Source organism: Mus musculus, chromosome X (genome assembly GCF_000001635.26).
Source record: "Mus musculus strain C57BL/6J chromosome X, GRCm38.p6 C57BL/6J".
Classification (NCBI taxonomy): Eukaryota; Metazoa; Chordata; class Mammalia; order Rodentia; family Muridae; genus Mus; species Mus musculus.
The window spans coordinates 104,039,953-104,059,800 of record NC_000086.7 but is presented as its reverse complement, the minus strand read 5'-3'; positions in this window follow the sequence as shown (position 1 = coordinate 104,059,800).

The window sequence follows — 19,848 nt, the reverse complement described above, 5'->3', positions numbered from 1 at the left end:
TAGTTGAAGGACATTTAGGTTTTTTCCATTTCACTGGTAAACAGAGCAGCAATGATCATTGTGGGCCTGGGTACCAGAGGTTTTCCACGGAGATCTCTCTCCAGGCTGGGTGGGAAGGCCCCATCGAGGGGAAGTGAATACAGGCAGGGAGACAAAATCTCTGCCACGCCTTCCAGGTCACTCTTTAACTCTGAGCCTCTCTGAACTGAGTCAGGTCAGACTCGGTCAGGGAAAAGACAACAATCCAGTGAGGAATGTGGCGGGACCTCAGGAACTCAGGTGGCTCTTCAGGAGAGAAGATCTCTTCCCAAGTGTTACAGCTCTTAGAACAAAAGGCTCAGACAAAGGAATAGTTCTCACGTACCTTTAATTCCCTGCATGGCTCTATATACAGTTCTGGGGGTGATTTAGGGTTTGACAGAAGGCACCTCTCATTGGCTTGGACTGAGAGTTTGGGGGAAACCTTATTTGCATGTGGGAGGGCTTGATGCTATTCCTAAGTGGCTGATAGCTACACCTCTCCTGTGTGTGTGTGGGGGGGGGGGGGGTGGCGGTAACTCTGACAGGAGCCAGGGTCCAGGAGACATGAGAGAACTCCTTCTGTCCCATGTAAGTGAATTATCACTACCAGGTCCCGGGGTTCAAGATCTAGCCTCTACTGGAAACCAGACTGTCTGCGTGTAGCCAATTGCCCCACAGATCATGACTGAGCAAGTATCTGTGGAACAAAATTTCAAGTCTGTTGGGCAGATGCCAAAGAGGGATATAGCTTGGTCATGTGGTAGATCTATTTTTAGCTCTTAGAGAGAGAATTCTCCACTGAAGATTTTTAGTTAGTCTCTAGCTTGAGAATCAGTATCATGGCCTCAGGTGGTTATTTATTTTTTATTCATTTATTTTGGAGGCAACGTCTTTCTATGTAGCCAAGCTAGCCTCAAGCTTGCTATATAGATGCTGGACAGGTTGGCAGGATGCTAGAATGGCAAATGAGAAGGAAGACCCTCACCTTTGAGTAGGGAAATAAAGAAATTGGACTATTAACAGAATGTAGATAGGATAAAAGAAAGACGTTCTTCTCTTAAGGTCATGTTATATGGTGTATAATTTTAGGGATGAGCATAATCCTTACACTGAGTTGATGGATATTCTTAAAGAGCTTATCAAAGAATTTATCACTGAAATGACACAACACAATGTCAACTGGAAGACAAGGTCAAGTGCAAATTGAAGATATTGTCTTCTTGATTCTACGGCACTTACCACTCTAGTGGATCATATGAACCTGGGAGAATGGAGGCTATAAATGAGATGGACTACTGTCTTGCTAATAGCCAACTTTATTCAGTGCCTCAGAGTATTTGTACTCTGGGGGTTAAGATGAGTCATGAGACTAAAATGTATAAGCCATGCATGGCAAAACCATGTTTCTCCATAGAGGCAAATAAACAAATAACAATATCCAATTGTGATGAATAATCTGAAGTGAGCTCACTCTTATCCTCTACAGATGAGCAAGACATGAAAACACAGTCTATCTGGTGCATGAGTGTCCTATAAGAAAGCAAATTATTAATGGGTAGTATTAGAACACTGACAGAATTGTCTAATACTCTGCCACCAAGAACAAATATCCGAAATATGACCATTACTATTGATGTCATTATTATTTTGATTAGAAAAATCTAGAGAATAGCATGAAAGGAGACCCATATGATTAGTAGTTTCTAGTATCTTGTAGAACACAAACTGATACTTGCCATTTATAAGAATATAAGTATCATGATGTCCTATGCAAATGAAAGTGATTCAAATCCCAAGGAAAATTAAATGCAGTCCCTTCTCTAAATGAATGAACGAGTCTATTACAGTCTCAAGGTCCAGCCATAAACACTGAGTCATTAGTAAAGATAACTTCTCCCTTGGTGTATAGGGCCATCACTTGGCCTGGGGTGGGGCAGACTTGACTTCTGATGATTGTAGATATCTCCTTTGCCCTTAGCCAAAGTTTTGCTATCTTTCTGGTGAATCATACTGTCTCCTCACCCTCTTCTATCATCCTTGATGACCTTGGGCCAGAAGAGCCAAAGAGGAATGCATAATGTTTCAGTGTATCCAACTTCAATGACAGATGTATACCCTATTCCAAATTTTCTTCTGGAGAAATAAAAATAGGACAGGTTAATACATCAGCTTTCTTATTTCCTTCTGTAACAAAACCAGAGAGGTTAGAGTGCACAAGTATGAGTCTATTACTGGAAGTAATCCTACAACATAAGCAGAATCTGAAATGATAGTTAAGGGTTTATGAATCAGCCATAATAGAAGAATCAAAACAGCCAGTTCCACCTGTTGGGATGATGAAAAACAAGTATTAATAGGTTGATCAATATCTGGACCTATACCATTGGATGAGCCATCAATAAAATAAGTATCTGTCTCTGGAATAGGAGAAAGTTGGACAATTTTTGTAATCACAAATATAGTTCATATGAGAAAGTCCCGTAACTTACTTCTGGATGAAGTGAAATTTTCTGGTTTCTTTGGACACTCAGTTGCATCATGTGATGTTTTTCTGGAAACTGTCTTATGAGAGGATGTTTTTGCTGAAACAGACACGTGGGAGGATGTTTTGCTAGAAACAGACACGTGGTGTTTTTGGAGGCAGCCTGGAAAAAAGGCATGTGCTGTTTTGCTAGAGTGGATGCTTGAGAGAACATGTAATGTTTGGAAAGAATACAAATATAGCCCAACTAACAGTGGATGATGCTAGGTAGTGTTGGTACATCTTGCCATTCTTTACTGGTCATCATTGGGCTTTGCTGACACTGTCTTCACTGACAACATTGGATGGTATTGAGAGAAACGCACCAAAAAAACTTCTGATGGTGTTCCAGTGACTTCTTGCTGCGTCTGCAAATTCGGGCCAATTGGCAGAGCCTTGTGGTTTCTAGATCAACCTGCTGTTGTTGGTTAGTGAATGGTGTTTGTGAGTGGATTGAGCTGTCCCTGCTAATTCCTTTGAACTGAACTGCTGATATCCTGACAGTGAAGATTGGATTTACTCCAAAGAAATATTTCTAAACAGGTCCACATCCTCCTTTGCTATATTAACCATTCCTTTCCACTACTTCCAGAGGGTGGTGGGATAGAAGATACTTTGAAGCATTTAAGGACCCTTAGTAAAAGTAGATTTTAAAAAAACATAAGCCTATACCTGGATAATGATTTTCTAACCTTCCATAGTTATATGGGAATAAACTTTGAAAATCCATAGAGTTTTGTGATGGTCTTAAAAATGAACTGCAGGTTAAGAGTAAAAGAATACAATGATCAAATTTTATAATTGTTGGCATTAGGTCATCTCCTAACATACTAATTTAACAAGAAGAGTAAGATAAGCAATTCTTATTATATGGCCCTTATGGTGTAAATAAATCTATCCCCAAAATTTATCCTCTTGTGCTATAATACCTGTAGGAGACAATTTAGTGGAGAAAATAAGTATGATATACAATTGCTCCTTTTAGTCTGGATTGTTAAACAAATTCCTTTCTCTGTCCTAGCTTGCCTTGGTTGTAAAGATAGCTTTTTCATAGGCTTTCCTAAGTCCTCATCAAAAAGCAGAAAGGAGTCAAGATTTGATTGATTATCAAATTCCTCACCCAGTGCTTCACAGTCATTTTCAGGCAATGGAGGATACATATCAAAAAAAGAGGCTCCAGTAAGGGAGCTGAGGAAGTCATCACTGGTATTGCTGCTTTTACTTTTGATTTTTGCCTCCTTTACCATGTTTAAGGGTTGATTATGCAGTATTCTGAAGTTATTAGACAACAATGGCCTGAGAACATTTGTGTTTTAAAGAACTACATCTTTATAAGCGTGTTTATCTGCCTTAATAGATCATCTGTTTTAATATTATTTTATAATGAGCAGTGTTTCTTTTCTTTTTAAGAAACTAAAAGTTTTAAGTTAATGCTTCTATGTTGAAGTGTTTTGTTTTGCTTTTTATTTAAAACCTTTTGGGGCTTATACCATACTTGTTAAATTTTAGTGGACCTATCTTCCTCAGTGAAATTAAACCTTGTAAGAATATATGTTTTCAGTAGCAGGAAGGGTACTGCTTACAAAGCTGATGGCAAGGAAGTATTTGGGGGTAGTGTTATTGACATACCTGTAAGTGCATTCATTGTGGAAGTGCACACTTTGTTAAAACCATATATGGGTATTCGAACCACTTTTGTAGTTCACTATATGCAGACTTTTGTGTCCTTTTAGCCTATTGCATTAAATTATTATTGTCCTTTGCTTATAATAAAAATTAAAATTGTATGTAAAGTCACTGAATATTACTTTTGTGAAACTTATTGGTACTTCTTAACACCTCTAACTCAGCACTTGGAGAATACTATTTGTTTTACGTACTGATACAAGGAATAAACAGGAAAAAAGGTTGCTATGTAACTTAGGCTGCCTTCAAACTCATGACCTTCCTGCTTCATTCTTCCAAATACTCAAATTACACCAAGCCCAGCTCTCAGAAGTATAGTGCTGGTCTTTTGAATTTTTTTTTTGACACAAGTCATTACTGTTTACAACAAAGACCCTGGTCGTTTGGGTTTGAACAAAATTCTAAATTAAGTTAGCCACCTCTACCCAGCATCAAAGCCAATGATTATCATAGACCACACCTCAGTTAAGTGGGTAGGAAGAAAAGGAGAGGGTGCCTCAAGTGGAACAATCCCAATGTTCTTAACTAAGGCTGAATAGTTTCTCCTAAGCAAATACTTTTCACTAAATTGCATACTTCTGGTTAATGTTTAGAGTTCTGAAGTAGCTCTTTAAATAATTTTATCACTTTGATTTTCAGAGGATAAGATTTGCCAAGTACTCATTCTGCCTGAATTAGGTCTTTTGTTTCATCTTGTTCGTATTTATTAAAGTGTATCCTTCTGGCCTCAATAACCTTATTTATGGGGCTGAGATATGGCTCAGTGGTTAAGAGCACAGGCTGTTCTTCCAGATGACCTAGGTGTGATTCCTAGTGCCTACATGGAGGCTCATAACCGCCCGTAATTTCAGTCCCAAGAGATCAACCCTTTTCTGACCTCTTTGGGGAACAAGCATGCAGTTGGTGCACAAACATACATGCAAGCAAATATAAATTTTAATCATATTTATTTTAAAGATACTTTATGTGTATGAGAGTTTTCCCTGGGTACATGTATATGTGAACGTGCATGTCATGTGTACATGTGAACGTGCATGTCAGATCAGTTGGGTGTGAGCCACTATGTGAGTGCTAAGAATTGAACCCAGATCCCCAGATCCTCTTCAAAACAAATAAACTGCCTTTTAACTTGCTGGAGAAATTTGCCATCTCTCCAGCTCTCATTTTCTTTTAATTAAAGATAATGTTGTATATATTTAATCAAGCATGATGGCACATACATATAATGTTAGCATTTGAGGATCTGGGACAGAAAGATCAAGAGTTTGAAACCAGCCTGGGCTCCATAACTCTGTCTCAAAACAAAACCTGTGTATTTGTTTATACAGTATAATATTTTAAGGCATTTTTATATAATAGAATGGCTACCCACATCATTTATTAATTTATGTATTATGTCATAAAGCTATGCTTTTTGTGGTAAGAATAGTTAACATCCACTCTTAGTATTTCTCAAAAATAAAAGATTAGGGCTGGTGAGATGGCTCAGTGGGTAAGAGCACCCGGCTGTTCTTCCAAAGGCCCTGAGTTCAAATCCCAGCAACCACATGGTGGCTCACAACCATCCGTAATGAGATCTGACGCCCTCTTCTGGAGTGTCTGAAGACAGCTACAGTGTACTTACATATAATAAATAAATAATCTTAAAAATTTTTTAAAAAATAAAAGATTAGAAGAGCCAGAGTTTTAGGAAGCCTATTGTTAGATACGGAATGACAGGGAAGCTGCACCCAGGAAATTTCCATAGTATGGTTGCCTGAGCAAGAGCAGCATAATGAAAACATCAGTTGTTACCCTTCAAGGACAGGGGAAATGCCTCATGGTCTCATCCCGCAATGATAAACTACAGGAAGTCCATGGCTGCTAAGAGAGAGGAGTCATTTGTTTTCTTTAGGAATGCACTCCTACATAAGGTTCTCTGATCCCAAGTGGTTAACCCTGGACATGTGTACATACAAGCAACACTGAATGGATATTGTAGGTTCTGCATACATGTAACAATAGCAATTTTTAAACAGTCCTTGAGTTTTGGTTGGGGTTCATGGGAGAAGTTTGAGGTGGGAAGGATGGTGTGCTGTAGTAGATACAATGCTCATTATGAAGTTCTCAAAAACTAAAATAATGTTTAAAGTAAAAACTAGAATAAATGTTAAGCAGGCATAATGGCGCATGTCTGTAATCCCAGCACTTCAGGGAAGTACAGATTAGAGAATCATAAGCTAAACACCAATTTGGGTTATATGAGACCCTCCCTCAAATAAACAAAACAAGAAAAAATATGTCACAAGCCATGCCTTAGACTGTTATTTCTCACACAGACCAGCATAGTATTAAACAGAGTTCAGAAATGCCTAGGAGACTTTTTACATTACACGAAAGCAACTGGAGACTATTTGGTCTAATGTGAAATTAATATGCCTTACTGCACAAATAACTGCTTGGGCATACAGAAAGTTTCTGACTGAACGTTTCATCATCATATTCCTCTCAGTGCTTTACAATCTGCCTCTGAGGATGACCTACAGGTCATTCTGCTGTACAGATTCATCTGTAATCACAAGTTTGCACACTATGCTGGTGCTCTGCCTTAGAGTTGTCATAGCACTTTGTTACCTGTCCTTAACTCAATGAGGGAAGCAGAGGAGGTATAGACCGGTCTTCTATACTTGAGGAAATAGTGAGTATTATATATATAAAGCTAGTGTTGGAACCAAGACTTAAAACCAGACTTTCTGTCTCCTTGATACTTTGATCAGTTTTTTCGACATAACACAATTTCACGAGTCCAGGTGTAAAGATGATAGCCGTAACAAGAAGAAATTGTAAGACAAACTAAACAGAATGGAAAACATTCAACTTGAATGTCACAAAGAGGGCCTTTAAAACAGAAAAAAATAGAAGTTAACTACATTCTTGACTGCATGGACCAGGAAATATCCCCAAATCTGAGCCGTTTGAAACACAAAACTGTTTTCTCATTCATATAGCATTACTAGTGATTATCAGCAAGGACTTCTGATCATCCTGTTCACTTAGTGTCCCAGACTTAATGATGACAAATCATACCACTTCATTTCATGGACACTGGAAGCCATGGGTTCAAGTTTATGATTAGACTTAATTGGATAACACAAGGCATATGGCTTTTTTTGGACCTCAATATAGAAACAGATGTGCAACATATTTCTGTGCCAAGGAAGGGGAAAAATATAAATATTATGGAGAACATAAATGAGTATCACTACTACAACATTTTTCTAAAATGAACTATAAAATTATCCACAAACATACACTAAGAGGACTGTGACAGAGAATAAGCCTATTATCCACTTCCTATTCATACTAGTTGAGTTTGGAGAGGCCTATACATAAGAGGAGTCATTCTCTGGGAAAAAATGGTGGGTGAGTGTTCCTCTTCTCTGCTCTCAAAAGGAACAAACTGGGGTACTTTCCCTTACCTCAAGCCAAAATATTGCATTGCAAAATAGTGTCCCTTAGGGTTTGTGAAAACACAGGACTTGTGTATAATTCAAATGTGAGATAAGAGGTACCAGGTCCTTGTGGTGTCTCATATTCCACAGCAGAATCCAAAGGGAGATTCTGGGGTGGGGTAAGGGGGAAGCATTGCCTCATCTAGAAAACAAGTCAACAGAAACTGTTTTCCAGGTAACAGATGATACCAGGAATTATGGAGCTAGGAAGTGATTGCTATTTATATGCATTGGTCCCAAGACAGGTAAAATAGACCCATTGGTTTGGAGTAGGCTGAGACTGAGGGACAGGGATAACAGTAAATATCCTGAGAAGTGTTGGTATCCTCAGGAGAACTACAGCAAGAGATTCTCAGAGGGAGCTCTCCCGGAAGTACACAAAAGTGGTCCTTGAGGTATACAAATGACCAGTTGCTCGCTTAACAATCTTCATGCCACATTCTTTATATGTATCACTTAATTCCTCACATATGAAATCAGGTCTTACATGCTCCATTATGTTCAAAGCAGCCTTATTTATAACAGCCAGAAGCTGGAAAGAACCCAGATGTCCCTCAACAGAGGAATGGATACAGAAAATGTGGTACATTTACACAATGGAGTATTACTTAGCTATTAAAAACAATGAATTTATGGAATTCCTAGGCAAATGGATGTATATGGAGAGCATCATCCTGAGTGAGGTAACCCAATCACAAAAGAACACACATGATACGCACTCACTGATAAGTGGATATTAGCCCAGAAACTTAGAATACCCAAGATACAATTTGCAAAACACAAGAAAATCAAGAAGAGGGAAAACCAACAGGTGGATACTTCATTCCTCCTTAGAATAGGGAACAAAATACCCATGGAAGGAGTTACAGAGACAAAGTTTGGAGCTGAGATGGAAGGAAGGACCATCCAGAGACTGTCCCACCTGGGGATCCATCCCATAAACAACCACCAAACCCAGACACTACTGCATATGCCAGCAAGATTTTGCTGACAGGACCCTGATATCTCTTGTGAGGCTATGCCTGTGGGGAGCGGGTGTGGCGGCAGTCCCAAAGGCGCCAGGGACTGCAGCTAAGTCATATGACTTGCACCTGACTTCCTCATATAAGACACAAACATCTTGAGTGCTGCTCAGGTGTACCAGGATACAGGTGAATCCAATTTGGTGGAGATTTGCCCCTGCTGCCCTGATTAGCTGAAGCTGCGTGCCTGGTGAGGCGGCGTGGCCTGCTGTGCGTGGATGGGAACTGAGAGTATAAAAGAGTGAGAGGCCCAGGGTTCGGGGGAGATATAAAAACAAGGGAGATATATAAACAAGGGAGATATAAACAGGGGAGATATAAAAACAAGGGAGATATAAACAAGGGAGATATAAACAAGAAGAATCAGGATTGAATAAAAGTGTGCAGAAGGATCCTGCTGTGGCGTCGTTCTTGCTGGCGAGTTGGGGGCGCGCTCGAGAGTTGGTGCTGAAACCCGGGACAAGAAACATCTTCAGGCATGAGCGAAGACCCCCTGCTACAGGGAGGATTCAGAACTGCATAACGGGGAAGAAGGGGTTAATAAAGGTTCTCATAAAACAGACTGTTGAGAAGGATCCGGCGTGGATTCAGAACTCTTCAGCTGGGGAACGGTACTGATGAAGAGAAAGAAGAAAGATGAAGACTGAATAAACTGCTGTTAGAAGGACTGGTGGTCGTGTCGTTCTTGCTGGTCGAGAGTGGACGCGACAATTGGTGGCCCGTACGGGGAACCGACTCCCCCACCGAGTTCAGAACTTTCAGCAGTCAGTGGTTGCCGGCAGGGTAAGTTCACGGTGAGTGAAATTTGCGACCCCAGGAGTTTGGGAAGGACCTCGGATAAAGTAGAGGTGAGCATAAAGTTGCCAGGAAGTAGGCACAAAGTAACCCAGGAGTTTGGGAAGGACCTCGGATAAAATAGAGGCAAATATAAAGTTGCCAGGAAGCAGGCTTTGGGACAAGTTAAGGTTCCTGGTTTGGGGACAAGTTAAGGAACTATGATAACCTCGGTGTAGTGATCAATAGATCCTCGCTGTGTAGTTATGCTTTTTTCTCCCGTTGACCCTTTGTGGGTAGGTCTGATAGTTTTGGTCTTGTTTGTTCTGATATATGGACTCTGTTACTGTTTGAAACTGTGTGTAGAGGCAGTCAAGACAGGTCAGAAAATCCTTACAGAGCAACAAGAAAGTATGTCGGAAAAGGAGAAGGGCTTAAAAAGAAAAAGGAAAAAGAAAGGAGACACAGTGTTATCAGGTGGACAGAAAGGACAAAATAAAAGAGCCGAGGCGGAGGAGGAAGGCGAATTAGCTTCTGTGCCTCCTCCCTATGCCTCCTCAGCAGCCACCTATAGGTGGACCTTCTGTCCGGAGATTTGGAGAGGATCGACAGGATCAGGTGTTGGTGTGGGCAAGAGGGTCTGTTTGTGTGTTTCCACAGGACCAGATGGAACCTCTTTGGGTGCCGGAGAGATTGGTGAGACGCTGCAAGAATGAGGCTCCTGATCCAGTTGCCCCTGTGGATGTGGTGGATATTCCCACAAACACAAACGATGGAGCCAAGATGGGAGATCCTTTCGGTATTCCAGAAGCCGATACCAGCTCGACATGACGTTTAAATTTTCCCATGCCTTTTTGATCCCTGAATTCCCCTTAAAGAGATAGCCCCTCTGGCTATCTATCCCTTGCTTCAGGGAAGATGAGCGGGGATGAGAGCCCTGGGATGTATGCTTGTTATAGTGTGTGTGTTGTGTGTTTGGCACATGTGTTAGGTGCAGCGTGTGCGGCCCGCACTTTCGCCATGGTAGCGTAGGCTTTTGCTGCAGTGGAGGCGGGACAATCTCCTCAGATTCGGTTTGCCACTCTAAAAGAAATTATGCTGCATTATGCCGTGGGGTGCGAGGCTAAGCACTGCACAGAGGATAGCTGCTGTTGGCATCCTGTGGAAGGCATGTCTGATTGCATGAAGGTTCAGTGTCCTAGTTCCCTTCCCTCAGGAAAAACGACACGGGAGCTGGCCAAGACCTCTCTGGGTGATGAGCCTAAGGGATGGTTTTGTGTAGGGCCCCTATGCTTGCACACTGGGGATCAGACCACTACCTTCACCCATGAGGCTTGCTTGCAGCAATTAAGATCTGGCCATAGGTTAAGTAACATCCTGGCCTTTTGATGCACCTGCCGCAAGCAAAACACAATCTCCCCAGGAGTGGCTTGGCATAATAGAGAGGTAGTCAGTGATAACACTCCCTGGGCATGTCACCAACCTAAGACAGGGATCAAACCAATGCTGTTTGTCTCCCAAAGACGGGTAAGGGGCATGGCTGTGGGGGGCTATCTACAGACATTCTCTCTGCCAAAAAAGAAAAAAGGGGGAATTGTGGGGAGCGGGTGTGGCGGCAGTCCCAAAGGCGCCAGGGACTGCAGCTAAGTCATATGACTTGCACCTGACTTCCTCATATAAGACACAAACATCTTGAGTGCTGCGCAGGTGTACCAGGATACAGGTGAATCCAATTTGGTGGAGATTTGCCCCTGCTGCCCTGATTAGCTGAAGCTGCGTGCCTGGTGAGGCGGCGTGGCCTGCTGTGCGTGGATGGGAACTGAGAGTATAAAAGAGTGAGAGGCCCAGGGTTCGGGGGAGATATAAAAACAAGGGAGATATAAAAACAAGGGAGATATATAAACAAGGGAGATATAAACAGGGGAGATATAAAAACAAGGGAGATATAAACAAGGGAGATATAAACAAGAAGAATCAGGATTGAATAAAAGTGTGCAGAAGGATCCTGCTGTGGCGTCGTTCTTGCTGGCGAGTTGGGGGCGCGCTCGAGATATGCCAGTGTCTGGACAATACAGAAATGGATGGAACACAGGGCTCCCAATGAAGGAGCTAGAGAAAGTAACCAAGGAGCTGAAGGGGTCTGCAATATGAACTAAGCAGTACCACCAGAGCTCATGTCTCTAGCTGCATATGTAGTAGAGGATGGCCTAGTCTGCCATCAGTGGGAGGAGAGGTCCTTTGTCTTGTGAAGATTCTATCCCCCAGTATAAGGGAATGCCAGGGCCAGGAAGTGAGAGTGGGTGGGTTGGGGAGCAGGGTAGGGGGAGAGGATAGGGGATTTGGGGAGAGAAAACTAGGAAAGGGGATAGCATTTGAAATGTAAATGAAGAAAACATCTAAGAAAAAGAAAGAAAAAGAAAGAAATCAGATCTTTCAGGACTCCAATTTTACAGATGCTGAAACTGAGGCATGCAAAGTTTAAATTGTCTGGAGTCACATAGGTTTTAAACTAGAGTCAAAATTTGAGTCAAGACTGTCAAATTCCCTAGCCCAGCCCTTAATTATTTAGCTGTCCAGTCTACCTTCTACTATATTAGTTCATGTATATCATCAGTGGAAAGTTTAAGACTGCATGCAGAACTGTTTTCTAGGAAATCCGTGTAAGGGGAAAGGGAGAGAGATTAAAGTCTATATAGAACCCACTCAGACAACAAGTTCTCAGCACAAATGAGTTTTATTACCCTGGAGGGACAAGCAGGGTGGGTGGGGCTGCCTCTGTTATCAGACAAAGGCAGACAGCATGTATTTTTTTTTCAGGAGTGGGTTTTTAAGGAGACAAAGGGGGAATTCTGTGCTAGTATGAGTAGGCAGGCAAGTCCTGATTGGACATGTTAGACAGTGTAGCCAAAGTATGAATTTTGATCTGCTGGGACCTTGATGTTTTGATAACTGGACCTTGGAACTTTATTCAGGCACAAAGAGGTGGCCAAATAAGGGAATAGACCTTGGGGGCTAGCTTTAAGAATGTAATCTAATGGTTTAGCAAAGAAGAGGAAAGAGAGGAGGGCAAGACCTGCCAGCATCGTATTTGCCATGCTTGGGCCTGTTCTAGAGCCCTTCATTTCCACCTTTTTGATTTATTATTGTACCACTGGGTGGTGGGTAAGTAGACGTAGTTCTTCTGGTTTTCTGGTGATCAGGGAGTGTTGGCATTAGGGACCCAAGGAAACTGGAATGTTGTTAGTCAAAGTCTAGAAGAACAGGCTGTCATTTGCTATCCAGGCTCTGTGGAACCATCTGGGTTTAGGGAAATACAGGCAGTGTTTGAGCAGTTTGTGAGACTGGACCATCTAGGGCTAGCAATTTTGGAGGTATCTAGGATACTGGGGCTGGCAAGTTGCTGGAGCAGTAGTTGATTTGAAACCTGCTGGGACAGATAGACTAGGGACAGAAGGTAAAGTTAAAGGAATTTAGGGGAATTTTCTTTTCTTTTTTTTTTTTTTGTTTTGTTTTTCGAAACAGGGTTTCTCTGTGTAGCCCTGTCTGTGCTGGCCTCGAACTCAGAGATCTGCCTGCTTCTGCCTCTGCCTCCCGAGTGCTGGGATTAAAGGTGTGTGCCACCACTGCCCGGCTAGGGGAAAATTTTTATCTTGGGTATCCATTTAAAACTTTTAGGACCATAGTCCCAGCAATTGGGGGAATGAGTCCCAAGACCAGGGAAAGGAAAGAAGGCAAGGGAAAGGGGAAGATACCCCATTCTCAGGAATAGATAGGTAGGGAAATGTAGGCTGTTGGTTACCAGGAGTACTTATCTGGAGTCCATTTAACCTGTGACAAGTGGTTTCAAGTTGATTTCCTGAAGCTTATAAGAATTTTTTAAGTTTATAAAAAAGAGATAAGCTGGGCCTGGTGGCGCACGCCTTTAATCCCAGCACTCGGGAGGCAGGGGCAGGTAGATTTCTGAGTTTGAGGCCAGCCTGGTCTACAGAGTGAGTTCCAGGACAGCCAGGGCTACACAGAGGAAACCCTGTCTCAAAAAACCAAATAATAATAATAATAAAAAGAGATAAAAGTTTTAGATATATTAGACTGAAATCAACATTGTAAAAAAAGCAGTAGACACATGGTTTTGAGTTATAGTGAAAGTTGGGAGACCCAAGCAATAGCATGGAGAGAGGGAGAAAAGTCTAAGGAACTTTTAACAGCCTTAAATTATTTTCTTAGACCCTCACTTAAGCTTTCCTACCCTCAGAACTTAGCCCTTTATACTTGTATTTACAGGCTTTTACAATTGAGGTTTTATATCCTCAGACCTTTATAATTTGTATTTACACACCTTAAAACATTTTCTGGGGGCTGGTGAGATGGCTCAGTGGGTAAGAGCACCCGACTGCTCTTCCGAAGGTCCAGAGTTTAAATCCCAGCAACCACATGGTGGCTCAGAACCATCTGTAATGAGATCTGACGCCCTCTTCTGGCGTGTCTGAAGACAGCTACAGTGTACTTACATATAATAAATAAATCTTAAAAAAAAACAAAAACATTTTCCTAGACTCTTACAACTTTAGAGCTTTATAACTTGGTGAGTGGGAAAGTTAGGGGGTCCTAGAGTGGAGGGAGGTGGGGTTAGTTCACTAGCATATTGCAGGTTTGGGGTCAGTTCTGTTAAAAAAAATAAGTCTTGACAGAGAGAGAACTTAGCTTATTGGTACAGTTAGCTGTGCAATACTTGTGGGCTTGTTCTATTTATACCCTCCAAACACCATGTGTCCTCTACATGTCTTGCTTCATCACAGGTCTTGTCTTAGCACCTGTATCCAATCAGCCCGAATCCACAGAAATGGCTAGAAACTGCCATTTCTGGTACACTACCAGAAGTTTTTTGGTGCATTTCTCTCTATTTGTCATGACAAATGCAGCTCAATGACACAGTGTAAGGTGGACCAATTCATGTGTGTCATTAGCAAAGAATCCTTCATCATGTGTCCTTTCACGTGCTTGTTTTATTCAGCAGGACATCTCTCTCCTGTGTCTACTTCAGCGAAGCATTCCTTCACGAGTCTGCCTTAGCCTTTCACACCTGTGTCCACTTTCACAAAACATTCTTTCTCATGTTTGCCCCAGCAAATCACCATTCTACTGACTTCCCAAAGAACCCTTAAGTTCCCACTTCAATGAGGGAATGAGGAAAACGGAGTAGGGAAAAGATACTCTTTGAAGGAGCCAATTAAGGGTGAAGTTTGGAGGGGTCTGGAGGGGTCTGGAGGGGTCTGGAGGGCTATGTATCCCCAACTATGGAAGAGAGAGGTGTGGGTGGGGTGAGTGAGAAGCATGACAAGGCCTGACATAAGTGAAACCTCAGGCTCCTGGGGAGTGTTTGGTGTGGGTTTAGGCAGGTGGGTCAATATTATCAGAGATCTGAAAAGGAAAAATTATAGTAGGAGGTATAATCCAATGTCAGTTAAACAACAGGGGCTTATCCATGACCTAGATAGGTGCCCTAGGTTCCATGTTCTCAGTGGCTGAGCAGTGGCAGTAAGTCTTCAGCTCCCATACAGAGCAGCTAGCCTGCGGATAGCAGACCCAGGTTGGAGAGAATTTTCCTTTAGAAGAACTTGGGGAAATTGACCTTATTTTGACTAGGCAGAGTAGATCAATTAACCCAAAAATGCTTATAGTTTGAGCAAAGCTCTGGCAGCAGATGAGGTGTGGGGCAGTTTATCCCAGTGGTTAGCATTATTACAATCCAAGGGGAGTGGTGTCCTATCTGTCTTCTTTGGAAACCATAGGGTTTTTTCTAGGCATGTCTCCATAATAGAAAGCTTAAGCATTTTAAATGTCATGTTCAGCAGCTCTCTGAAGAGTTTAAGGACCATCTATCTACTATGTTTGATTGTAGGTCTGGTCTGCAGGGCAAGGGTTAAGTTGTGAAGTGGAGGGAGGTGGGAGATGGGATTTGAAAAGGCAATTAAGAGCAGCTGTGGGGTAGTAAGGGGGTATCAAAGGTGGGGAAATTGGCTTCAGGATGGGAGGGGGAGCAGTAGCAGCTGCAGGAGGCAGCGATCTCCAGCAGCGGGCTTTGGAGCTGCTCAGCAGGAAGAATGGCAGGGGAGGGCTTTTGTATCTGCATAGCCAGGCAGGTGGAGGCCTTGAATGCCTTCGGGTGGCAGCAGGGACATAGGAAGCAGGGCACCCAGCCGAAAGGGCGTGCCCAGAGCTCTGGACCTTCTGTCAGCCATGGTGTTCCTATAGTGCAGCGCAAATGTAAGGAGGAAGCATGGAGCAGAGATAGAAGCAGGTAGGGACAGGTAGCGGAGAGGGGATGCAAGAAGGGAGGGGTATCTCCTTCCTTCTATCCACGCACCCACAATATTGTAAAGTGTTGTTGTTGTTTGATATCTAGGGTGAATAAGATCCATTTTTGAGTGCTAAGATGCACCAGTAATAATGTGTGTGAGTTGGAGTCTTTAGGAGATATCCCAGAGGTATATCAGTCAGGATGGAGAAGGCAGAAATCCTTTGCTAGTGGTGTCAAGTAGCCAAGGGCTTCCCCTAGGGTCTCACATGGCTGAAGGGAGGGGTCCTCACCCAAGCTCTGTCACCACAAAAGGGACACAGTAGTCCCAGGGGGAATCTGGGACCTGTTGATAGGATTTTCTGACAGGAAAAGACACTGGCATAGTAGCCACAAAAAGTAAAAGGGCACACTGCCAACCAAGCTGAACTGGATGAAATGTGCCTACTGGCCATGATGGGAGTCCACCATAGCCTCTTAAGATCATGGTGGGGTGCATTCTTCCCAGCCCCACAATACAGTGGGGAGGCTGCACACTCAACTGTCCCAATCCAGTGTTCTGGGGAAAACTCACCAATTAGCCAATTTGGATAAAGGGAGCAGGCACTGGATGGTCCAGTAAGTGCAAGAACTGGGTTGGGGATCCTGTAGACCAAATGAGTCCTTATCCAAGCACAAGACACCAAAAGTAAGGGGCAGCACAGACCACACCCTCAGAGGCAGCACAGACCACACCCAGACACTGGTACAAAGGGGAGTTATTACACTAGAGGGACCAGGGGGGTGGCCTCTGCATCAGACAAAGGTAGACAGCATGTATTTTTTTTTTTTGCAGGAATAGATTTTTAAAGAGAAAAAAGGGGGAAGTCTATGTTATGATGAGTTGGTAAGTCCTGATTGGACCTGTTAGCCAGTATAGGCAAAATATGAATTTTGATTTGCTGATCCTTGATGTGTTGATAGCTAGACCTTGGAGTTTCATTCAGGCAAAAAAGGAAGTGGCCAAATAAAGGACTAAATCTTGGGGATTAGCTTTAGGAATATAGTCTACTGATTTAGCAAAGGAGAGGGAAGGGAGGAGGGCTAAACCTGCAGGCATCATGTTTGCCATGCTGAGAGGCAGCAACCTGTGAGATGAAATCAAATGCAATCAAGAAACAAAAATTTAGAGCGGGTTGGGGCTGCACGTGTCTGTTATCATAGCACTTGGTTGGCTGAGGCAGAATTAGATTAGGAAAGAGTTCAAGGCCAGCCTCAGCTACTTAAAACTGTCTCGAAGAAAACAAATACCCAACAAATGTATTATTTATGGAGCCAAGATGTAGCTCAGTAGATAAAGTGCTTATCTAACATGGACAGAGCCTGAGTATAGGTCCTATAACTACATAAACCAAGCATGGTGCCATATCCCTGTAATCTCAGAAGTTAGGAGGTAGAAGCAGGACCAGAAAGAAGTTCACAATTATCCACTTGAAGGCTACACAAAAGACTCTGTCATATAAACAAAAAGCAAATGAGAGGTGCCAAATTATAAGAAACTCTCTTGTGAGGAGGTGGTGGCACAATGCCTTTAATCCCAGTACTCAGAAGGGAGAGGCAAACAGATATCTAAATTCAAGGGCAGCCAGGCCTACAGAATAAGTTGCAGGACAGCCATGGTTTCACAAAGAAACCCAGTATCAAAAACCCAAAAAAGGAAGGGAGGGGGGCCCTTGAGAGGAGAATAAAAGGATACAGATGATATGAAGTGAGAAATGGAAAAATGTGGAGGGGGTCCCCATCTGGAGAGGAGGGAGGTTAGTCAATACAGAAAGAGAGGAAGAGATGAGGGACAGATAATACCAAGGCTGTTTTGATAAAGCCTCAAGGAGCCATATTATTTTATATTCACCCCAAATTATGTTATATATAAGGGAAAGTCAGTGGATGCTCACAGCCATCTATTGGACTGAGCACAGGGTCCCCAATGAAGTACCCAAAGAGCTGAAGGGGTTTGCAACCCCCTAGGAGGAACAACAATATGAACTAACCAGTAACCCCAGAGCTCCCTGGGACTAAACCACCAATCAAAGAAAACACATGGTGGGACTCATGGCTCTAGCTGCATATGTAGCAGAGAATGACCTAATCTGTCATCAATGTGAGGAGAGGCCCTTGGTCTTGTGAAGGTTCTATGCTCCAGTATAGGGGAATGCCAGGACCAGGAAGTGGGAATGGGTGGGTTGGGAAGCAGGGGGAGGGAAGAGAAGACAGGGGATTTTCAGAGGGGAAACTAGGAAAGGGGACAACGTTTGAAATGCAAATAAAGAAATATATATATATATATATATAAAAGTCATGTCACTTGCACTGACAACGCTCCTTACAAAAACCATGGACTAACAAGTCCCTCATGTCAAGAACAAGAAACCTCCTTTCAAATGGTTGGTCAGGATAGTTTAAGTGACTCCCAAAACAATACAGACTATTGATGTAATCCTTGGTTGCGTCTTAGAGGTTAAGGTAAGCCCCAATTGCTGAAGTCACCACACACTCAGGACACAAGGTTTAAGATGATTTTAGTTGAATCTAACCTGAAAGCTTCCTTCCCACAGTCTAGCTTCCATGGTACCAGAAAGGGAGGCAAGCAATGACTAATCCTACCCAGCTATGATACCTATGAACCACAACAAACACTAGCATAGCCAAATATTCCTGTGAGTACAATAATTGGCACTCATGTGTTGGTGGTAACCAACAGCTGTCTAATTTGATTTAAGCACCACTCAACAGTATAAAAATCATGCCTGATACGGGAAACCTAGCCAACTTCCTGTAGCTAGTGAGATCATGGACTTTAGAAAAGACTCTATTTATTACTGTTACTTTCCTAGGGCAGCATATTTCCTTACTACATTCTAAGTCTTATCTCTATATACACGGCTAAGTGTAGCTACCATCTCTTCAAAGAACTTTCTCTTTACACTAAATGGAAACCATCAAAGAAAACCAGAACTGGATAAAATGCAGGGATCAACAGATTACAGAGAGCCCAGCACCAATGGGTACATCTGCATCACAGAAGGAGGGACAGAAAATTATAAGGACCAGAATACCAAGAAGTCTGCTGCAAAACAGTCACTCATAAAAAAAATGCCCATATAAGTAAGACAAAAATAATAACAATACCAATAAACATGCTAACAAAACAGAGGAAAATCTCATGGGGTCTCATCCTTGGACCAAGAGGTACAGGCATCTAATTGTAGCCGTCCAGCAGCCATAGGCAAACTGGGTTTACCTGAAATGGGAGATGGAAATAAGGTAAGGGGGGGAGAAAAGGATGAAGCCCAAACAAAAGTTCTAATCAAGGCTCAAAGTTTAATAATAAGCTTTGTGTATATAAAGGAAAAAAAAACCCACAAAATCCATCCCTTCTTCAGATGGAATACATTGTAGCAGCAAGGTCAGCACAGGCAGCCAAAACATCAAAGTTCCCATGGGAACCTGCAACTGCAGCCAAGACAGATGTCTCTGTCCAAGTTGATAAGACCTGTCATGGCAGATGTTCAAGGTCTGCTTAGCCTGCTCAAGGCTGGGAAAACTGCTCAGCCTGTTCAAGGCTGGGAAAGGCCTACTCAAAGCTGAGAAAGCTACATCTAATGACTTTTAAGGGGATGAGAATTAGCTTCTCCCAGGGATGAGCCTCTTAATTGATTATCAAATATAAAGTGGTTAGCCCTCAACTCACATATACACAAACAACAAAAACAGACTCAGCAGGTTGTATTTGTGTGTGTGTGCGTGCGTGTGCATTGTAACCTCAGTGCTGGGGCCAAGAATCTGACTAGATGAGTCATAAGTCCCAGGAAATAACTCAACACTATTATTCTGATAAATAGATGTAACATTAACACAACTCTTAACAACTTACTACTATACACATAGATCAATGCATTGTTCAACCCTCACCAGAGAAGCTTTCTTCTTGCAGTGGATGGCAATCAATACAGAGATCGCCAACTGGTAAACATGCAGAAAATAGAATACTATAGAACG